Genomic DNA, 20,586 nt, shown 5'->3' on the forward strand with positions numbered 1-20,586 from the left:
AGAGACATTAGTAAGTTACATGGGATGATTCATTGTATGGCACTGTTCTGAGCAGCGTGTTACTTTTTTTTTTTAAGAATTTATTTATTTGGGCTCCTGGGTGGCTCAGTGGGTTCTACCTTCAGCCCAGATCATGATCTCAGTGTCCTGGGATCTATCCCCGCATCAGGTTCTCTGCTCAGCAGGGAGCCTGCTTCCCCCTCTCTCTCTGCCTGTCTCTCTGCCTACTTGTGATCTGTCTGTCAAATAAATAAATAAAATCTTAAAAAAAAAAAGAATTTACTTATTTATTTGAGAGAGAGGGAGAGAGAAAGCACAAGTAGGGGAGAAGGGCAGAGGGAGAACTAGAAGCAAATCCCCCGCTGAGAGGGAGCCGGATGTGGGACTGCATCCCAGGACCCTGGGATCATGACCTGAGCCAAAGCCAGACACTCACCTGACTGAGCCACCCAGGTGCCCCTGAGCGGCCGCTTAAATGCCACTGGTGCCTTCCAGTGAATGTGGTCACCAAAAATACTACACATTTCCCGATATCCACTGCCGAATGGCGCACACCTATTGAGAACCACTGATTAATGGAATCTTGGCTGGGTTAAAATCTTTTTTAATGTTGGATCATGATTTTAAAAATAACTTATATTAAAAAAGAATTTCAGAGGAAGAATAAGTGCCTGTAATCTCACCACCTAATATAACCAGTAGTACTATTTTGTTCCATTTTTGTCTTGCCTTTTTTCATTGTTCTATAGATAATTTTTCCCATTCAAAAATGGGATCATTTAGAAACTACTTTCTTTACTTGGCTGATGCTCCTTGATTTTACCTAATTCATACTTCTCTTTTAAAATCATAACATCACGTTTATTCTTGATTTACTTGTGAAATTAGCATAATCTCATGTAAGGTGCGAACAGTGCATACTCTTGTCTCCTTTTGACCTTGAAAGTGGTGCTAGTATTAGGACAAGGTTGGAGGGGTCAGAATAGAGCTTGGGTGCATAGGGGGTTGGGTGGCCTTGAAAAGTGACTTACCTTTCAAACTCCCAGTTTTCTTGTCTCTGACAGGAATCAGAAATAAATTCCTGTCCCAGAGTAGAGGGAGATCCCTGTCCGGTGTTTGGCCCCTGCTGATCCGAGTGGACTGCAGGCCTCTGGAGGGCAGGATGGGTGTCTTGCACACCCTTTTTTGTGTCTAGCCTGAGTTCAGTATTTGACTCCATCCATCCAGCTAACAGATGTGGCAGAAATTTGTCACTCTGCCTGACTGTGAATAACCTTTGTTTTCTGTCATGCTAGATGACTATATTAATTACTTTCTCCGACCTCAACAGATCTGGCCCCAAATGGGGTCGTTCATTAGATCGGGATAAAGATGTTTCTCAGGGGTGCCTGGGTGGCTCAGTCGTTAAGTGTCTGCCTTCGGCCCTGGTCATGATTCCCGGGTTCCTGGGATTGAGCCCTGCTTTGGGCTCCCTGCTCATCAGAGCTCCCTCCCTCTCTCTCTCTCTCTCTCTCTCTCTCTCTGCCTCTCCACCTGCTTGTGTGCTTGCACTCTTTCTGTAAATAAATAAATAAATAAAATCTTAAAAAAAAAAGATGTTTCTGAAGTTCTGGGCACACCTGATTGTTGTATTTAGGTGTAGATGCGGCTTGAATGTTGTGATTACTCTGTATTTTGGGTAATTGTTTGATTACGCAGCCCTGCCTTTGACACATGTAATTAAATGAGTTTGCATTTGGTGTGTTCCTTAAGCCAGGTGTGTTTACCTCAGAGGCTGTTGAAGCCTTGAAGCCATGTCTTTAGGACTCGGTGGTACCTTTAGGACCTCTTGACAGGTATGATTTTCTTCCATTGTGGATCTTCTTTCTTTCTTTCTTTTTTTCAAAATTTTGTTTTCAGCCATTAAGCTATGAGATTTAACAGTTCAGTCCCCTTGAATGTTTTGATGTGTTAGTATTGGAATTCTGAATAATTTAATTTGAAAAATGATTTGACTGTTCTTTGAGTTTTTTTGGATTCAGAAGGGCCCAAAACACAGAGGCGGGAACAGTGTGATTCCCAGCCTTTAGGATGCATCCGAACTACCTGGAGAACTGTGATAGAACAGGGTGCCCCGGTGCCCACAGGTTTCTTATTTATTCACTAGACCTGGGGTGGGGCCAAGGATTTGCATGGCCAGCTAGCTTGCTATATACCCTGATGAAGCAGGTCAGGGATCAGACTTTGGGAACCACTGGGCTGAAGTGTTTTATGTCAACCAAAGGTGAGAATATGGACGGAGGTGATGGGCCCCAGCGTGTTTGTGTTCCCTGACGATTTTAGAATAATAAAGAAACACTCGTTTTGAAACAAGAGAAGGAAAACATGGTCATAAAAACTTAAAAATACCCTGTGGTATTTATAAAAAATATATATTAATATAAAAATACCCTGGGTAGTAGTAATGGTTGTTACAGTTAAGATAGCGAAAGAGGATTGGGAATGACTTCGTTTTTTGTTTTTTTTTAAAAACATTTTATTTATTTATTTGACAGACAAATCACAAGTAGGCAGAGAGGTAGGCGGGGGGGGGGGTGGTGGGGGGGTGGGGGGGGTGGGGGGGGGGTGCTGCGTGCTGCGGGGCGGGAAGCAGGCTCCCTGAGATCATGACCTGAGCTGAAGGCAGAGGCTTTAACCCACTGAGCCACCCAGGTGCCCCATGACTTCGTTTTTAAAAGTTTGTTTCACCTTTGAAAAAATAAGAAAAAAATAAGAGCAATGTAAGGCATATATATTCACAATGGAAATTGTATAGAGAAAATTTTCTATTCCAGAAGAGAAATTTTCTTCAATTATTATTTGATCATATGAAGATATTCTGTTATTTATTTGTGTATTTATTTTTTGGTACTTTCCATTCAGTATCTGTTTTATGCCTAGGACTTTCGATTTTGTTTTTCCCCCTCAGAGTTTTGATTATCTAACGATATATGCTCAGTGTAACAAAAGAAAAAGATCACAAAGAACGCTTAATCTTTCCAGACACAACCACCCTTAGCTTCCTACAATTTTATTATTAGAGATCGCTTGACATGAAGATACCTTTTGATACATATTAACCTGATCATAGGGTTTTATTACCTAAATTTTTTATGCAGTATCTTTTTGTGTCATTAAATGTAACCCTGAAGCAACCTTTTTTAGGTACAGAGAATCCTAATCCAATAAGCATGATTTATACCTAAATCTTTTCAAATAGCCCCTGAAACCCCCCACCCTTGGGATGAATTCCCTGAAGTGGAATTGTTAGGTCCAAGAACGTGTGAAGTATAAGGCTGTTGATACACTTCACGAAGTTATCTTCAGAAAGGGCTTAGTAATTACTTCCCAGGCTCCAAGTCTAAGTTCATTGTCATTTTAGTAATTTGCCGGCTTGATAGGTGAAATACAGTATCTTCTTGCTTTAATTCTGTTCTTTTGACGATAAGAAGCTTAGCACTTTTTTTCATGTGTTGATTGGTCATTTATATTTCTTCTCTTTCGAATTTCTGCCCTTGTCCCTGTCACATTTTCTCGTGGGGTTAATTTTTTTTTTTAATTTGTATGAGCTCCTCATGTCAAAAGCTTCAGATACTTTTGACCAATTTCTTATTTGCTTTTAAAACTTTTGGGATTGTTCTTTTATAGAAGAGTTTAAACCCCCTCATCCATCATTATTTTCCATTTTTAAGGATTTTTTTCTCCACGATTTTATAAATGTTAACCCTGATTTTCTCCTGGTACACCCCACTTTCATGGTTTAGTTTTTTCATTGGACTCTTTAAGCCATCTGTAATTTATTTTGGTGTGAGCAAATAAATTTAGTGAGAGCAAACATAATTTACTTTTTTTTTTTCATTTTTACTGTTTTGCAAGGTAATACACTTTCTTAACACTTAATTAATCTGGTCACCTATGCAAATAGGCAAATTTAGGTAGCAATTTGGAGATAAGCATTAAGTTTTCACACTGCTCTGAAGAGCACTGGGAATTCCGAGAAGACTTCTAAAGGGTTTGCGGTAAGGACATCGGAGTAGGAGAGCAGGGAAGACCTGGGCAAATATGTGGGCGTTTATCGCTCCAACTTCTCCCAAGAACTATGGACTTAGATGGTCAGCTGGGCACCTGCTAGGCAGATCTTGGGTAGCTATTAATAATAGGCCATTCAAAATTAACATGGTCAAAATGATTCTTTTTTTTTAGATTTTAGTTTTAGGTCATCTCTACACCCAACGTGGGGCTCAAACCTACAATCCCAAGATCAGTAGCCGCATACTCCACTAACTGAGCCTGTCAGGCGCCCCAAAGAGAATTCTTAATAGTATCCCTACCATGATCTGTATATCCCAGACACGGAAGTGTCACAGCTGTCCTGTGTCCCCTCTCTTCCACTCACTTTCTGTCTCCTCCATTGTTAGATTCTGGAGGCTTTCTGTCCAAAACATATCCTGAATCTGACCGCTCCTCATCATTCCCCGGTTAAGATATAGCCCAGGCCACAGGGTCTCATGTGAGTATCTGCCGTCACCTCCTCGCTGGTTTTCTTGATTGCACTGTTTCCCTGGAGTCTCTTCCCCACAGTAACTTCCCCAGCATAAATCAGATTATGTTCTTCTCTTGCTTAAAACCTTTCAAAGACTTCCCACACTTAAAATCCAAACCTCACTTTACGAGTTCCTTGTGGTCTGGCCTCTCTTGCCTTTCCTGCCTCTCCAATTTCCTTTCTGTACTGCCCTCATTTACTTTCTACCAGCTAACCTGCCCTCTTTCTGTTCCTTGAACAGCTTCTGTTCTTTCTTTGGATCTTTGCATTGGCTGAACCTTCTCCGGAGCCACCCGGAAAATACCCCAGTGTCTTCTTAGAGAGGCCTTCTTTGATTACTCAGGATCACGAAGAAACCCCAGATACCACCTCCGGTCATCACCTACCTCGTTTTCTTTAGACTGGTTCTCTGTATGTGAAACGATCATATTTATTTGTTTACTTACTTATTAGCTGTCCCCTCATTCTAGAGTATAAGCTCCCCTTGGAGCGTGGGCTCTGTTTTGTTCCCTTCTCAAATTCCCTGCCCTTAGGCCTGAGCCTGGCTCGTGGTGCTGGTCGTGGGTACTTGGTAACCATTTGTGGAACTCCCTTCCTGTGACCCAACCCACACTTAGTCAGAGCAGCTCAGCTTTTATATTTTGAGCTTGTGTGAGGTTTTGTTTACAGAACATTTTCTGGGTTAACAAAAGTTTGAAGATAATTTCCTTAGAAGATAGGAATTTAAGGATATATGAGAAAGAAAAGATTTCATGGAATTTAAGAAACAGATGAACAGGGGCACCTGGGTGGCTCAGTGGGTTAAAAACTCTGCCTTTAGCTTGGGTCATGATCCCCAGGGTCCTGGGATCAAGCCCCACATCTGGCTTTCTGCTCAGCGGGGAGCCTGCTTCCTCCTCTCCCTCTGCCTGCCTCTCTGCCTACTTGTGATCTCTGTCTGTCAAATAAAAAAATAAAATAAAATAAAAAGATTATAAAGAAACAGACGAACATAGAGGAAGGGAAGGAAAAATAAGACGACTCAGGGAGACAAACCATAACTCTAGGAAACAGAGAGGGTTGTTGGAGGGAAGGAGGGTCCGGGATGGGAAAATGAGGGGGGGTGGGAGCTTAGGGGGGATTAAGGAGGGCATGGGATGGAATGAGCACGGGGGTGTCGCGTGCAGCTGATAAATCACTAAATTCTACCTCTGAAGCTAATAATACCCTATATGTTAATTAAATTAAATTTAAATTAAAAAAGATTTTAGTTTAACATTTGTCCTAGTATTCCATTTGCTTTTTAAATATATTGTTGTATGCTTTCTGACTTTTTAACCTGAAGGGGCGAACATCAGAACGGCATATGATTTTAAACATTTCCTGCCCAAGAGTGCTTTTTCTTTACCTACCGAGTTGCATACCCTAGATTATTTTTATCCTACAATTAGGAAGCTTATAAGATTACATCCTTTTACGTTTACCCTTTTTAGAGTGCTTCCTGAATCCCCAGCCAAAGCCTGTATCTAGCTTTATTGTGTAAATATTTGCGTTCTGGGTGTATTAGCATATAAATGTATGTTCCCCTAGATCTAGATGTAGATGCATAGTATTTTTCTGTGTTTTCTTTTTCCCCTTTAAATTGTAAACACTTAAGTTTATGACTAATGTGCTTCCTTTTGAACTCCACGCTCCCCCCCCCCCCCCAATTCTGATGTGCGGCAGGTTGCTACTCCCTAAACAAGTTGGTTTTGGTGACGCTGGTCCTATGCCAGTTCAAGTAGGTTAGTTTGGCGACTGCGTTAATTAGGTTGTGTTTTTAAGTTTTATTACTTTCTGCATTTTAACCAGTAAGTACCAGGAGATTGCCTTTTGTTTTTGCTTTATGTGTTTTCATGTTACAGCATAGGGAGTATGAAGTTTTCACCTGTTGTTTTCATTGTGGATTATATAGTTTCTGAAAATAAATTTCTTTATTTTTTAATCACATTTTCCTTGAAAATCACTTTTTCCTTGAAATGGTTCTTTATTAAAATTTAGTGACTCTTCCTTGCTTTTTATGTTTTTTTCCTGGGTCTTTACTAATTCTTGAATCTCTAACTTCAGGTGCATTCTAGCTAGCTTGGCCTGCTTTCTTTACAGCAGCCTTTTATTTAATAGGTATAATATTCTTTTGCATTTTGTTGTTTCTAAAGCAGGTATCTTCTAATTAAAAAAAATAACTTAATAGTTAATTTTTTAAAAAGTGAGATATAGGGATGCCTGGGTGGCCCAGTCGGTGAAATGCCTGCTTTTGGCTCAGGTCATGATGCCAGGATCCTGGGTTCCAGTCCCACATTGGGCTCTTTGCTCAGTGGGGAGACTGCTTCTCCCTCTCCCTCTGCCTGCTGTCCCTCCTGCCTGTGCACTCTCTTTCTCTCTCTCTCTCTCAGAAATAAAGAAATAAAATCTTAAAAAAAAAAAAGTGACGTATAATTAACATGTAGTGTTATATTATGTTCAGATGTACAACATAATGATTCTTACAGTTCATTTATTTCAAAGGAAAGGGGTAGATTTGATTCTGGTAGAAACTCTGGACGTTTCTTGTGATCTTGTGTCCTGTGGAATATTTTCATTGGTGCCATTTTTTTGAGGGTTTTTTCAAGAAAGGGACAGTGTGATATGGCTAAGGGTTGAATGAGAGGTGGTCTCCACCAGCTTGAAATGCAGCTGGTTGGCCTGCCGGGACTTGGGGGAAGAAAATGAAACAAAACAAAAGAAGCAGTGGGCAAGTGACTGCTCCGTTTAGGGGCCGAAGTGTTATCATCTGTCTCTTACAGGATTCAGTTATAAGCTGCAGAGTGGGCACAGCTAGGGAGAAGGTTATTTTCTTCTGCCTCCTGCCCATTGCGGTGTGGTGTTCCTTTATGTGTCAAGTTTTGTCAGGGGCATAGGAATTAGTCAGCTTTTGCTCAATTACTCTACAGTAACAATCCTGGATCTCCACGAACGACAACAACAAAACTTTACTTTTCACGTTAATGCCCTTTGTGGGCTTCATTCGAGGAGCCAATATGAAAGAGTGAAAAGAGGCATGATAGAACCTCCCCACGGTTCCCAAGGCTTCTGCTCAAAAATGCCATACGCCATTGCAGCTCATACTTCACTGACTGAAGCAAGTCACATGGCCAAGCATGGCCTGAGTGGACAAGAGGTATAATCCCTTGCAGGGATGGGCAGGTAGGAAGGTATCTGTTATGGGAAGGGCAACAAATATTTTGACAATAATACTGTCTGTTGGAGTATATTTTTGGATACAGTGACATTACAGAAAGGCTCCCTACTTTGAGGGGTGTTCAGAGTTGGAAGGGGAGCAGGAAGGTTTGCAGCCTATGACAATGAGAACTGACAAGTAAATATCTTTATTACCATTTTTGGGACCTCAGCTGATAGTGGATCTAGTACATGATAGGTTCGTCTTCTTCTTCTTCTTTTTTTTTTTTTTTAATTTTATTTATTTATTTGACAGAAAGAGAGAGACCACAGGTAGGTAGAGAGGCAGGCAGAGAGAGAGAGAGGAGGAGGAAGCAGGCTCCCCGCTAAGCAGAGAGCCTGATGCGGGGCTCGATCCCAGGACCCTGGTACCATGACCTGAGCCGAAGTCAGAGGCTTTAACCCACTGAGCCCCCCAGGGGCCCCACGTGATAGCTTCTTAACAAACATTTATTAAGGTAGTGGGCAAAGACTTCTAATAATAGTAAGAAAGTCATTCTTTTCATTGTAGTGCCTTCTATAGCTTCGCTTGAGACCGTTGTACAGAGCAGTTCCTATGAATCGCATCTTGCATATACTGAATGAAAAAATGCTTTTTGGAAGGTCATTTTTGCTGTAAAATTTTTTTTTTAGTGATCTTTCAGAAATTTTGAAAAATGTGCATTCAATATGAGCAAGGCAAAGATTACCTTCTGTCTGGCTACTCAGGAGCCCACTACTGATTATGTTTATTATACGCCCTACTATATAATTCCTTTTCCTCTTTTTTCTCCATATAGTTTTGAAGAGTGCCATGTTGATAGTCTTACTATGATCACTTATTTTTCTCCTTTTTGCAGTATCTCTTGCTTCACTTGCCAATCAACAATTCTGAGGGGCATCGATGACACAGAGAAGTCATAGAAGATGAATTGTCACTTTCCTTGTTCTCTTTCTCTTTCCTCAAGTCTGGACTCCACTCCGAACATTACCTCCCGTTTCCGTCCCCTCTCTGACCACAGCGAGAATGGAAACAGGCAGAAAGATGTAGGCCTGAAAACTAAAGGATGAAGTGATTCTCAGACGAGACAGTCAGCTCCTAGAGAGAATCGGGCTTTTTTCCTTCCCGCCCCCCCTTACCCCTCCTTTTTCTTCTTTTTCTTTTTCTGTTGCTCAGAGATCACTTGTTCCAGTCTGGGAGTTTTCACAGTCTTTTGAACGTCCTGGAAGTCAAGAACTTGAGAATAAATTGGTTTTAGTCCTATCATCTCTTTGTGACCGATACCCTGAAGAAGTTTAATGTGAGTCATTCAAGAATTTAGCCCCTGCCTGAACCTCTGTCTCGAGTGCCTGCTTTATCTAAGGTTGAAGCATTTTTGAGGCAGCAACTGATCTTTTGTAGGCGAGCCACTGAACATGTTCCCCATCCCTTGTTCTTTTGAATCATTAATCATCTTCTCTCTGAGCTCTGGCAACGGGACTGAATCTTGAGCCATTTGGCCCTTCACAACACCGGGAAATCCTCCGTGCCGAGGTGAACGCATGAAATATTTGTTGTCTCAGTATAGATCGGAGAACTGGTTTGTCTCCTCTAACGCACAGATGCATTCTTTCACTGTCACCGAAGGGTACCTTTTGTGTCCGTCTATAAAGAGCTCGGATCGGAGCTGTAAAATTACCGTGCAGACAATACAGATTAGCCCATGAAGCTCTTTGGAATTGCTCCTGGTACTTAATGTAATTTCCAAATATTTTGAAATACTAAGTATAGACTCAGAGAGCTCAGTGGCCAGTTTTTGAGTTTGGATGAATTTTTCTATTTAAGTTTTTCTGGTCGCTCTCCATTTTAGAAACCTTCACTCTGCCAAATAGGTTAGCAGTGTGTGCAGGACGACAGCTTAAATAATGAGCGAGAGTTTTGTGTTCAAGCAGCTGCTTCTAAGTAAAGCTGCCTGGATCAAAGAGAGAAGGAGTCCCCGTGTATCTGCTAGAGACTAATGGGAGCCCTTCAAGTTCTTCTTCGTTTCCTCGCCTAGATTGTACTTTTCTCTTTTCTAATAAAGGATTTGCGTTAGTTCTGTGTTGGTAGCACACTGATAACTTCGTAAAGAAATGTGAGTCGGTAATAACTTTGAGTTTCCATGTGGCTACTTATCTAACTGGACATGTATCTCCTTTAAGAAACGCGTCCATTGTAAAGGTCAACTCACAGGTCAGACATTAATCTTGATTGTCAAGTGCCTCCAATCATTTATGGAGACGAAAGCGTTCTTGATGGCACTCATCTGAGTACTGAGTCTGTTGAATAAAGGAGAGCCTTTGGTCTCTTTTGTGTTGCATTTCTTAGCAGGATCCAAAAGAATGAAGTTTTCCAAAGACAGAATAGCATGATTTATGGGAATGTTTATTAAGATGTGGGTAATATGTTAAAAATTAGCTTTATTTAGTTTGGTCTAAGGTGAGCTCTTAGAAACGAATGAAAAGCATGGCTTAAAATTGGCTAAAGCTTTATTTAAAGTCTGGGTTTGTGGGTAGAAACAATTTCTCTAGGGTATCCCATAAGTCCCTTTGATAACATTTCAGAAAGAGTGTCTGTTAGGAGGGAATTAAAAAAAATAACCGGTCATTATTTTAAATCAGGCTTAATTGCAGTGACATAAACGGGAGTAACCCTAACCCTAACCCTAGAGACAGGTGATTTCTCAAGTCTCCTTTTTACTCTGGTGTGAACAGAAAACCACAGGTCATTTTGATTGTTGTTTTATAAGTCTAAAGAATTTTTTACATGCTAGTTACATTCTTTTCCTTTTGAATTCTCAGGTAAGTAACTTCTGAGCTGTTGGCTTATAAAAATAGGCTGGTTCGGAGATATTTTCTAAAAAAAAAAAAAAAACTAGCTTGTTTCTCTTTCTCTGTTGAACCTTTTTTAAAAAAGATTTATTTATTTATTTATTTGACAGAGATCACAGGTAGGCAGAGAGGCAGGCAGAGAGAGAGAAGGAAGCAAGCTCCCTGCTAAGCAGAGAGCCCCATGTGGGGCTCAATCCCAGGACTCTGGGATCGTGACCTGAGCCGAAGGGAGAGGCTTTAACCCACTGAGCCACCCAGGCGCCCCTCTGTTGAACCTTTTATTATGAAAAAGTCCAGCACCTACAAATGTGGGAGAGTGTAAACCCCATGAACCATATCTATTACCCAGCTGCGGGAGCTGTTAACTCTTGGACCATCTTGTTCCATCTGTCCCTCCAGGCCCCACTCCAGATTATTTTGAAGCCAATTCTAGACATCATACCTTTTCATTAAAGTGAGTTGCTTTTGATAGGGACAGCTGAAGCCATTTCCCCTCATGGCCTTAGCACAGACGCCAAGGGCTGAATAGAATTTATAAGACAGACATGGCATTGAAGAGTTTACCTTTAAGAAAGGCGCTCGTATTTTCACTGGATACTTTCTTCAGGTTTCTCTTGTCTTTCAAATAGGGGTGTATTTGCAAAGTTCTTGAGTTCTTATCTGTTTGGAAATTCCTGTAGCAAGTTGGGGTTTAGTTATCCCACACTGTTTTGGCTGTGCCTTATCTAAATAGTACTACTGAAGAGAAGAAAGAATTATTTCATCAAGAGTTGGCTTTGAGACGAGTTAGGTATATTCAGTATATTAAGGAAGTGCCCCTTAATGTTGTAATCATATACTGGCTTTTAAAGGTACCTCATAAGAATGGCGCTTAAAAAGTACAGATAAAACACTTAAAAGTGATCTTTTGTCCTTGCCAAATAGTGGGACAATTTAATTCCTTTTTTGAGGCAAAATAAAGTTTTTTCAAGTACCTGAGATCTGTAAGTATTGGTTGACTCATCCTTTGTTTTTAAACCTATTAGTTTCCCTGAGCCAGTGTGTTTTCATATATGTTGACCTTACACTTTAAACTGAATTCCTTTTGTCCTTTGAATGAGGCATAAAGCTTCAGTTTATAGTGGTTAGTGTAAAAATAGAACTTTAACTTTGACTTCTGAAAAATGTCAAGTGGCTTTAATAATAATAATGATAGTTTCTCAATTTACCCTTAAAAAAAAGTAGATTCAACAGATTTTAAGTAGAATAAATTGATTTCCTTCTAAAACTAAAGCCAATTTTGCCCTAACTTGATTCTTAGAGTAGAGTTCTTGAACACAGGTAACTTTGGGGTTCACTTTTATATTTGGCATTTTTAACAATTATAGAGTGCTTGGTGACTTGGCTACATGGGCTGCTGCACGTGCTGGACGGAGCTCGATCAGGAATCTAATTCGCAGTATGATTAAATATGCCTCTACTTTTCTTCAGTAGCTAAACAGAAGTAATTGTTTACATTTTACCTATTTCGCAGAAATGTTGTTAGAAGTACTATAATTAGATTTTTTTTTAATTTGCAAAAATATTTGAGCTGCTTCACAGATAGATGCTATATAAAACCAAGGTGTTGTTAACATCTCATTTTTCTTGATTTGACACTAGAAAGATACACTACTTTTTGTCTTCTGGGTACAGGTTCTGATACACGTTTTGAAATTTGTTCCCTTAATGTTCTTAGCAGCTGCGAAGCTATAAAAGCGTTCTTGTGTCCTATTTTTAGTACACAGTGATGAGTCTGGATAGATGGCTAAGTTAATGGCAAGGCAATTGAACTGTGCTAAGTGCTCGCCTGCCTATCTTTCTGGCCTCTCCACTTTCAGGGTAGAGTTACTGTTTACAGTGATGTTTTGCTCTCTGGGGCTGGGAAGTCTGAAACCATTTGCCCGTTGCCTGACTGCCTTGAACTCTCATTTTGTTTTATTTCCCTCTTTCTGTTTTGTATCTTCAATTTTAGGATGGATTATTTGATTGGTTAACTACTGCAGGGAGGTTGAATGCGGTCCAATAAAATCAGAATGAGATTCTTCATGTGGGGGGATGAGTTAGAGAGTCCTAGAACTAATAAGTGAGCAGATCTGATCCTAGAGACAGCCACTAGACTCTGCAGTTTTCCCGGACTCTCGTTATGTGTTTATGGGTAAAGTTGTTCTCTTTAGCTGGTCTGGGTTGTTTTGTTTGTCAGTGGCCAATACGGTTGATTTTTTAACACCATTTGGACATGCTTCATGTGTATTTTACAGGATATTCACTTTCTTTTAACAATAGCTCGTCAATCTTATACTTAGTTAAGTTTAAAGAATTTTAACCTTAGTAATTAAACAATTTCCCACCTTCACCCAGGGGTATATCGGCACTGCTTCCTTTTTTAGGAGATAACCCATGATGTATTGAGGTTTTGATGTTTCTAATTTGTAGAACTTGAAGTGTGGGGGTGGTGGTGTTATGGGAGCAGGACTGAGTCTTTCCCACAGGGTGGTCTCCTTTGTTACTTTGTTATGTTGACCAACTCAAAGGGTTAGTATGAGTTCCAATGGGAAATGAGTTAACTTTTAAGAACAAATGAGAGGACTTGCTCAAGACGGCATTCCAGATAAGGAGATAGGGACAGTTCTCAGTGGATTATGAATTGTTTTCCAGTGGCCCTCATTATATCATACAGCGTGAATTGTCATATGCTACGACAACCACCTTGCTTTTAAAAAGGTTCTTTATAAACAGTGATAACCTACTTTTGGTACTGAGTAAATAAACAAGGAGCCTCTGATGTTAAACTGAACTTGTTTGATTTTAAGGCCAAAGAAATGAAGACTATTTCTAAGAAGAATCTGTGGTGTGTGCAGATAAAGAACAACTCCTAAGCATTTTTATTTTTGCCCCTAAAATAACATTTCTAGAATATGATTACCTAGTTTATCTTAAAAAAAAAAAAAGCCACCTTGCCTATGTTAAGATATTAATGTAAAACAAGTCATCAGTGTTCCAATTCATACTTTTTTTTCCTCAAAAAGACATATGTTTAAGCATCTGCTTCATTAGTTGGACTATATTTTAACATATTTCTGTCAGAACTCCAGATCACTGACTTAAAAATGACATGACTAATATAATCCTGTGAAGTTTAGGAAAATAGTAGTTCATTTCTGTTGAATTCCTTGAAATATTATTTGGAGTCAAAGTCAGCTTTTAAAATTAGCATTTTGGGGGGTGGTGGTGTGTGTGTTTTTTTTGCTTTGATAATCTGTTACTTTGGAGAACTGAAATTGGTTCCTAAACATTTGGAGTACTTAGACTCTAGCAGGGAGCCCTGTGGGGGAAAGACTCCTTGTTTAGTTTCCAATCTGTGCAGGTCATCCCTGAAGATAGAAGGATGATCACATGGTGTTCTCAGTGTTTACTTCATTCATTCATTCTCAGTCCCATTCATTCACTGGACAGCCTTTGTATGCCTTTTATATAAGCCAAGACCATGTAACAGACTTAAGAAATAGACAGTAAACAAGCAATTTACATGCATCTAGTTCTAAGCTAAGAGCAGGCAAAAGAAACAAGAGCAGAGGGGCGCCTGGGTGGCTCATTGGGTTAAGCCTCTGCCTTCCGCCCAGGTCATGATCTCAGGGTCCTAGGATCAGCGGGGAGCCTGCTTCCCCTTCTCTCTCTGCCTACTTGTGATCTCTGTCAGTCATATAAATAAATAAAATCTTAGAAAAAAAAAAAAGAAACATGAGCAGAGATTCAGTGAAACCATTCTAGGGCCTAAATAAGACAGGGGCCCAACTTTAGAATGGCCAGAAGAGTTCGCCAAGGCAAGGAAAGACAGAGAGGGAGCATGAGCAGAGATCTGCAAATGGTAGGTAAATTCAATTCTTTTGTAAGAATAGTTTACTAGTAAATAGTTACCAATCTGTAGTAGTTGTGCAATAATTAAACTACTCATGGTTGCCTAATGTTGACATATTAATTTTGGATGTCTTTGCTTGATGTGTTTCTACACACTGTCTAGGCTCAATTATTTTCCTTTTTCAGTTTTGCACTGGTTGATGGGCAGTGTCTACATTTCTCTTGCCGGTTCTGTAATGTGTGCCTGTTTGGGCTTCAGCTGCCGCTCCCAGATCCAACAGCTTTGTTGCGGGGGGGGGGGGGGTGGGGGGGGTGGGGGGGGTGGGGCGAAGTAAATTGGAAAAGGTAAATCTGGGCCTGACCCATTCCTGTGAAATCATGAGGCTGTCTTGTTCAGGTCTATCAGTGGGACATGGTCTAGTCCTAGGTCTACCCTTAACCCTTGTCCCTGGAATGGCTTCCTTCCTGAGTGTTCACTCTCAACCTAGGCAGTGATTCTGCAAACGTATCTCCACTCTCCAGAGCGTATGTGCTGACTGGTGACCTTTCTACCATGCTCCGTTCATCATTTTCTCTTCTCTGCTGCCTTTGTACCCTGACCTGCTGTCCGATGTTGTAGGAAGCACACAGTGCCAGAATTACTTATTTACTCTCTGTTCCTGCTCGAAATTTAGGCTGAGGCAGGAGCTGTATCTTCCTGTCCTTGGATTTCTTATGTTTCTCACGGTAACTGTCATGTAATAAATAGTCATTTTATTTAAGTGGAGCAGTGTAACTTTTAAACATGTAGTTATTGTGCTACATTTACTAATAATTGTGACTGAACAAAAGTACATAAGGTACAGTTCTAAGCCTTTTACTTACATTAAAACTCCTTTAATCTTTGTTATTGTTAGAGAAAAAATTATTCTGACACTTTTTTTTTTAAGATTTTATTTGTTTATTTGACAGAGATCACAAGTAGGCAGAGGCAGGAGGTGGGGGGGGGGTGCAGGCTCCCCGCTGAGCAGAGAGCCCGATGTGGGGCTCCATCCCAGGACCCTGGGATCATGACCTGAGCTGAAGGTAGAAGCTTTAACCCACTGAGCCACCCAGGCGCCCCTATTCTGACACTTACTCAAATTGTAAGGAAGACTTTATTCAAGACTGTTGTATAGAGGAGAGAGATTGGGTTCACCCCTGAACACAGGGACAAGTACGGGTTTATAGCCAGTGAGTGGGGTAAAGAGGGTCAGTGGAAGGAAGATTACTAAGAAGAGACATCAAGGTGGGGATTCTGGCTAATGACAGGCCAAGAACTCACCCATCAAAGTTGGGGATGATTGTGAACCGAGTGTGATCAAATATTGGGGGAGCGAGATTCTCATTGAAACTGGCTTATTAGCAGGGTTCTTGCTAAAATTGAGCTAGGTAGACTGAAAACAAGACAGGCCAAAGCCAAGGCCTAGTCAAGAGAAGGAGGGCTTAGAGCAACCCCATTAAAATGTGGTCAGGGAGAGAGTCTTTGCCATTATGAGCCTTTTCAGTTAGATACTATTACTACGGACATTTTACAGATAAAGAATCTAACTCAGAAGTAGCCAGAGGAACTCAAAACAAGGCCCAGAAGCAGTAAGGACCAGAGCTGGATGCTTACTGGATGCTTTCCATCTGATGACTTTAAACTGTTGATCGACTTCTGGCCTCTGTGCCCTGCCTGTGACAGCTCAGTGGATTTTTGCTAACCTATTGTGAGGATCAATAGAAGTTGGCTTTTATTTTAGAATGACTTGTGGTCTCGCTGCTGCCAGTGCTGTTGTGAAGCCCATGATTTCCACCAGAGCAACATACTCAGCTCGTAATGCAGAGTGACATTTAAGGGTGAGCAGCTTTATTAGAATTTCAGCTAAATGGGGTGAGCATATACATTTCTCTTTTCTATTCTGTTCAGCAGAATAACATTTTCAGTTAGATTTCTGGATCTTACCTTTTGAAATATAGCCTCAAAGGAAGAATATATAAAAATTAGGATTTTAGATGTTCTGAACATAAAAGGTGATTTTTGAAAAACATTAATTAGTCAAGTATTTCTCTGCAAAGCTCATAAAAAAATGGGTGAGTTATCCTGTAATCTTTATGAATCAGCTGCTTTCAAAATGCTGTTAAGTGAAACATGACCATTTTTGTGTGATTTCACTTAAGTTTTTTTTTTAAGATTTTTTTTAAAAATTTACTCATTAGAGACAGAGGCAGTGAGAATAGGAGTGGGGGCCAGGGCAGAGGGAGAGGGAGAAGCACTCCCCACTGAGCGGGGAGCCCTCCATGAGCTTGATCCCAGGACCCCAAGATCATGACCCCAGCTGAAGGCAGATGCTTCAGCCACCCAGGCCTCCCATTTACAAATTTTAATCCAACTTTTTATTTTGTAGTATATTTTCTTCTATCAGCATTTTGAAAAAGAACCACATGGTAGACATAATAATGTATATAAAGTTCTAAACTTTTTTTTGATGCGCAATTTAAATTGTTTCAGTGGTCACATATTTCATGGTATAGATTTGTTATGACATCATAATTTACCGGGACACCTGGGTGGCTCAGTGGGTTAAGCCTTTGCCTTTGGCTCAGGTCTCAGGGTCCTGGGATAGAGCCGCTGCGCCCCCGCCCCCTTAAACTCTCTGCTCAGCAGGGAGCCTGCTTTCCTCTCTCTGCCTGCCTCTCTGCCTACTTGTGATCTCTCTCTCTGTCAAATAAATAAAATCTTAAAAAAAAAAAATCTACCTGTACTATTAATAATGTTCCTATACTATCAAACATTTAAGATTGTTTCAGTTTTTAACTGTTCAAAATAAAGTCACAGTGAACACTTTTTGGACATATATCTTTGCATTTCTTAGTGTGGATTCCCAGAAATTGAATTATTGGGTACAGGAGTAAGAACATTTTTTCCCTCTCTTGATACTTTCTTGTCACACTGCTTTCCAAAGGGGTTGGAACAGTTCACCCTCCCACCAGCAGTGTGAGAGAGGGCTCTCTTTTTTTTTTTTTTTTTTAATATTTTATTTATTTATTTGACAGATCACAAGTAGGCAGAGAGGCAGACAGAGAGAGGGGGAAGCAGGCTCCCTGCTGAGCAGAGAGCCCGATGTGGGGCTCGATCCCAGGACCCTGAGATCATGACCTGAGCCGAAGACAGAGGCTTAACCCACGGAGCCACCCAGGCGCCCCGAGAGAGGGCTCTCTTTGCTATATGGTTAATAATATTGGAAATCTGCAATAATATACTTATTTTGAGGCTTTTCTTCATTTCTTTGTGGTGGGTTTCCAAGCTGAGTTGACCTTAAGTAAATTGGCTCAAATTCCCTTAGACAAAAGCTATATAAGATGCATTTAAAAGTTGGGATGTCAAGGAAATAAGAAAAGCTTTGTCAGAGAGGGAATGAAGGGTTAGTTTTATAATGTCCATATCTAGATGAATGTTAGGCAGTGAAGTACATATTGAATGAATTAACTTTTCTTCCATTCAGTAACAATAGTTATCTTTTCAGAATCTTGTGAATGTTGTTTGGAATTATAAAGCTTAATAGCTCTACTGGATTTCGCAACACCGAAATGAAATACACTCAACTTTAAGTGCGCAAATGTGCCCAAGTTGGAATTCTGGATGAGCTGTAATCCACATTTTGAATATAAAATTGGCTTCTACCAAGTTTTTCATATTATAAATAGAAGTTGAACCTTTTTAAAGGGACCATGCAACTGAGAAAATCCAGGATTTTCTTCTTTTGCAGTTTTATTCCGGATCACATTGTATTTGTGATTCTTTCTAACAGAAACTTCCAGACGTCCTTTCTGTACTTCAGTGGTACAGCTGGATCTACTTAAAGAAATTAGTGAAATCTTTAGCAAATGATGACCACGATTCTTTTCAGCTTTTCTCAGTTTCCTCAGGCTTCAGTATATTTCAGTGTATCTCAGTCACTGCAGTGAAATGAAAGATTTGAATCTTGGAGCTGTTGCCATCTAAAGTGGTCTGGTTTTCTGTTAGCTCCCGTCTCTTCAGTGTTTTAGTGATGCTAATGTTATTGAACGGTTTTTTAGTCTTAAAACTTCCTAGTGGTGATAAATCTTAATAAATCTTATCCTGCATAAAAGTCCTGGGTCACCTAGCAGGGCGCAGTTGGTTTTATTAATGATTGCATTGTCCTTTGGTCTCATTCATGACACTCAGTGACTTTTCATTGATGTTGTGGTAAGGCTTTTCCCCTTGGACTTTGCCCATCCTTTACGGGCGTGTTGGTAGAGAAGCTTCAGGTCTAGGAGGAGGCCGCTAGCATGTCCATGGGGATCAAATTAGCAACATGTACCTCTGCAGATTTCCTTTATCTCCCGATTGGGCAAACCCTTGAACTGTCCTTAGCAAAAACTCTAAGGGATTAAAACACATCTCCATTGAGCTTTCCGCTTGCTGGCATCGGGAGTTAGTTGCGTTGGACAGGAGGGTCTAATTGATACTGCCACCCATTGTGGCACTCCATCTGTGCAGATGTCAGAGATGGGAAATGTTTGCTGGCTCCTCAGTCGTTCTCATTATCAAGGCTTGCATGTAGCCAATTCAGTGTAGATGAATACATTCAGATGAGAGCAGTTGATAAATACTAGCACCTGGTTGGTTGTCTTTTTTTTTTTTAAACACAGCATGCATATGTTTCATTTCTTCTTTTACTATGATCTATAAACCCATATTTAATTTATCCAGATGCAGCTGGTGCACTATTTTTGTTGAAGCAGGCTTAAAAATCTGGCAGGAGGCCTTCCTGCTTTCTTGCTCTTTTCAGTGTTGCAGTGTTGTTTTGCACCATTGGCGCTTTCTGGGTGGTTTCTTGACTTTTTTTTCCCTAAAGCTGAAGGCTCTTTCCCTAAAACTTTTCCTCTGCTTAGCCGTCCGCTGTTCCGGCAGAACTACTAATACCAAGGCTTGGCTGCTGGCTGTGTTCAGGGGTGTGTACAACTTCATTACCTAGAGATAAAGGTGAGAATCGTGAGGCAGTACGCTGTGTTGACTTAAGGAAAGTGTGATATCAGTTGGTGTGCTGCAGTGTGGAAAAATGTAATACTGGAGGAATTATTTTAATGTTTGCGTTTAAGGGTTCATGTGCCTTGGAATGTGTGGAAGCTAAAGTTTTTATTTGGAGGGAAACTTCAGATTTCTTTTTGAGTGACCGTATACATCCACGTGACAGAGATGACAACATTTTGTTCTCCCCATTTAACCTGGAGTATTGTCTTTTTTTTTTTTATGTGACAAAATAAATGTTTATAATTACCTGTTAAATTTCCTTTTTGGGGGTCACTTATTCTGCGTGAGAGGGTATGAAAAGTCTGTGAGTTCAAGATAGGTCAAATTCACATAATCTCGTTTATTTGGCTAATAATCTTGTTATTCCTTGTTTTTTTTTTTTTTAAGATTTTATTTATTTATTTGACACACAGAGAGAGATCACAAGTAGGGCAGAGAGGCAGGTAGAGAGACAGGGGCAAGTGGGACTTGATCCCAGGACCCTGAGATCATGACCTGAGCCGAAGGCAGGGGCTTAACCCACTGAGCCACCCAGGTGTCCCCCATGTTTTGTATTTAGAATAAAAGTTTGCTCTGAAACTCCCACCCCATGATTCTTAACGTTATTGTGTGTTGTTTAGTTTTACCTCATATGAATCTTCCAGGAATTACTTTTTCAGCTTTCAGTACCTTGAAATATTTTTTTTTTCTTAATGATTCTCTTGAAAGTAGAACCTTCGGGAATAAATGAAGTCCCTCACTTACTGTATTGAAGGCTTATGAATGTTTATTCTATCTGCAGCTGTAGTGCTCTTGAATCTAATTTCTTTAAAAAAAACAAACTGTGGTTAATGACTTACTTTTCAGAGGTTGCTGGGCAGTTCGTTGGTGGTCTGAAGGTGGAAATAAATGTCAAAGAGAGGTCGTTAATTTCCACTTCTCTCTTAAATTCCTTTCTCAAGTCTTTTTGTCTCCTGCCCTTCGTTTTCTTTTCTTTTTTTTTTTTTTTAACTCTGTAGCCAGGTCTTGGTTTTATTACTCTGGGATG

General features: G+C 40.3%; 1 protein-coding gene across 10 annotated transcripts in view; it reads left to right on the forward strand.

The window, feature by feature from the left end:
• Window positions 1-20,586, forward strand: part of ITSN1 (intersectin 1) — a 212,285-nt gene that overhangs the window by 27,192 nt on the left and 164,507 nt on the right. The window contains exon 2 of one of the 10 annotated variants that reach the window (XM_046002823.1): window positions 8,952-9,075. The exons of the other annotated variants lie outside the window; for them this stretch is intronic. The gene's annotated coding sequence lies outside the window, so the exon portion shown is untranslated. The remainder of the gene's footprint in view (window positions 1-8,951; window positions 9,076-20,586) is intronic. 10 annotated transcript variants of the gene reach the window in all.

This window comes from Meles meles, chromosome 4, assembly GCF_922984935.1.
Source record: "Meles meles chromosome 4, mMelMel3.1 paternal haplotype, whole genome shotgun sequence".
NCBI lineage: Eukaryota > Metazoa > Chordata > Mammalia > Carnivora > Mustelidae > Meles > Meles meles.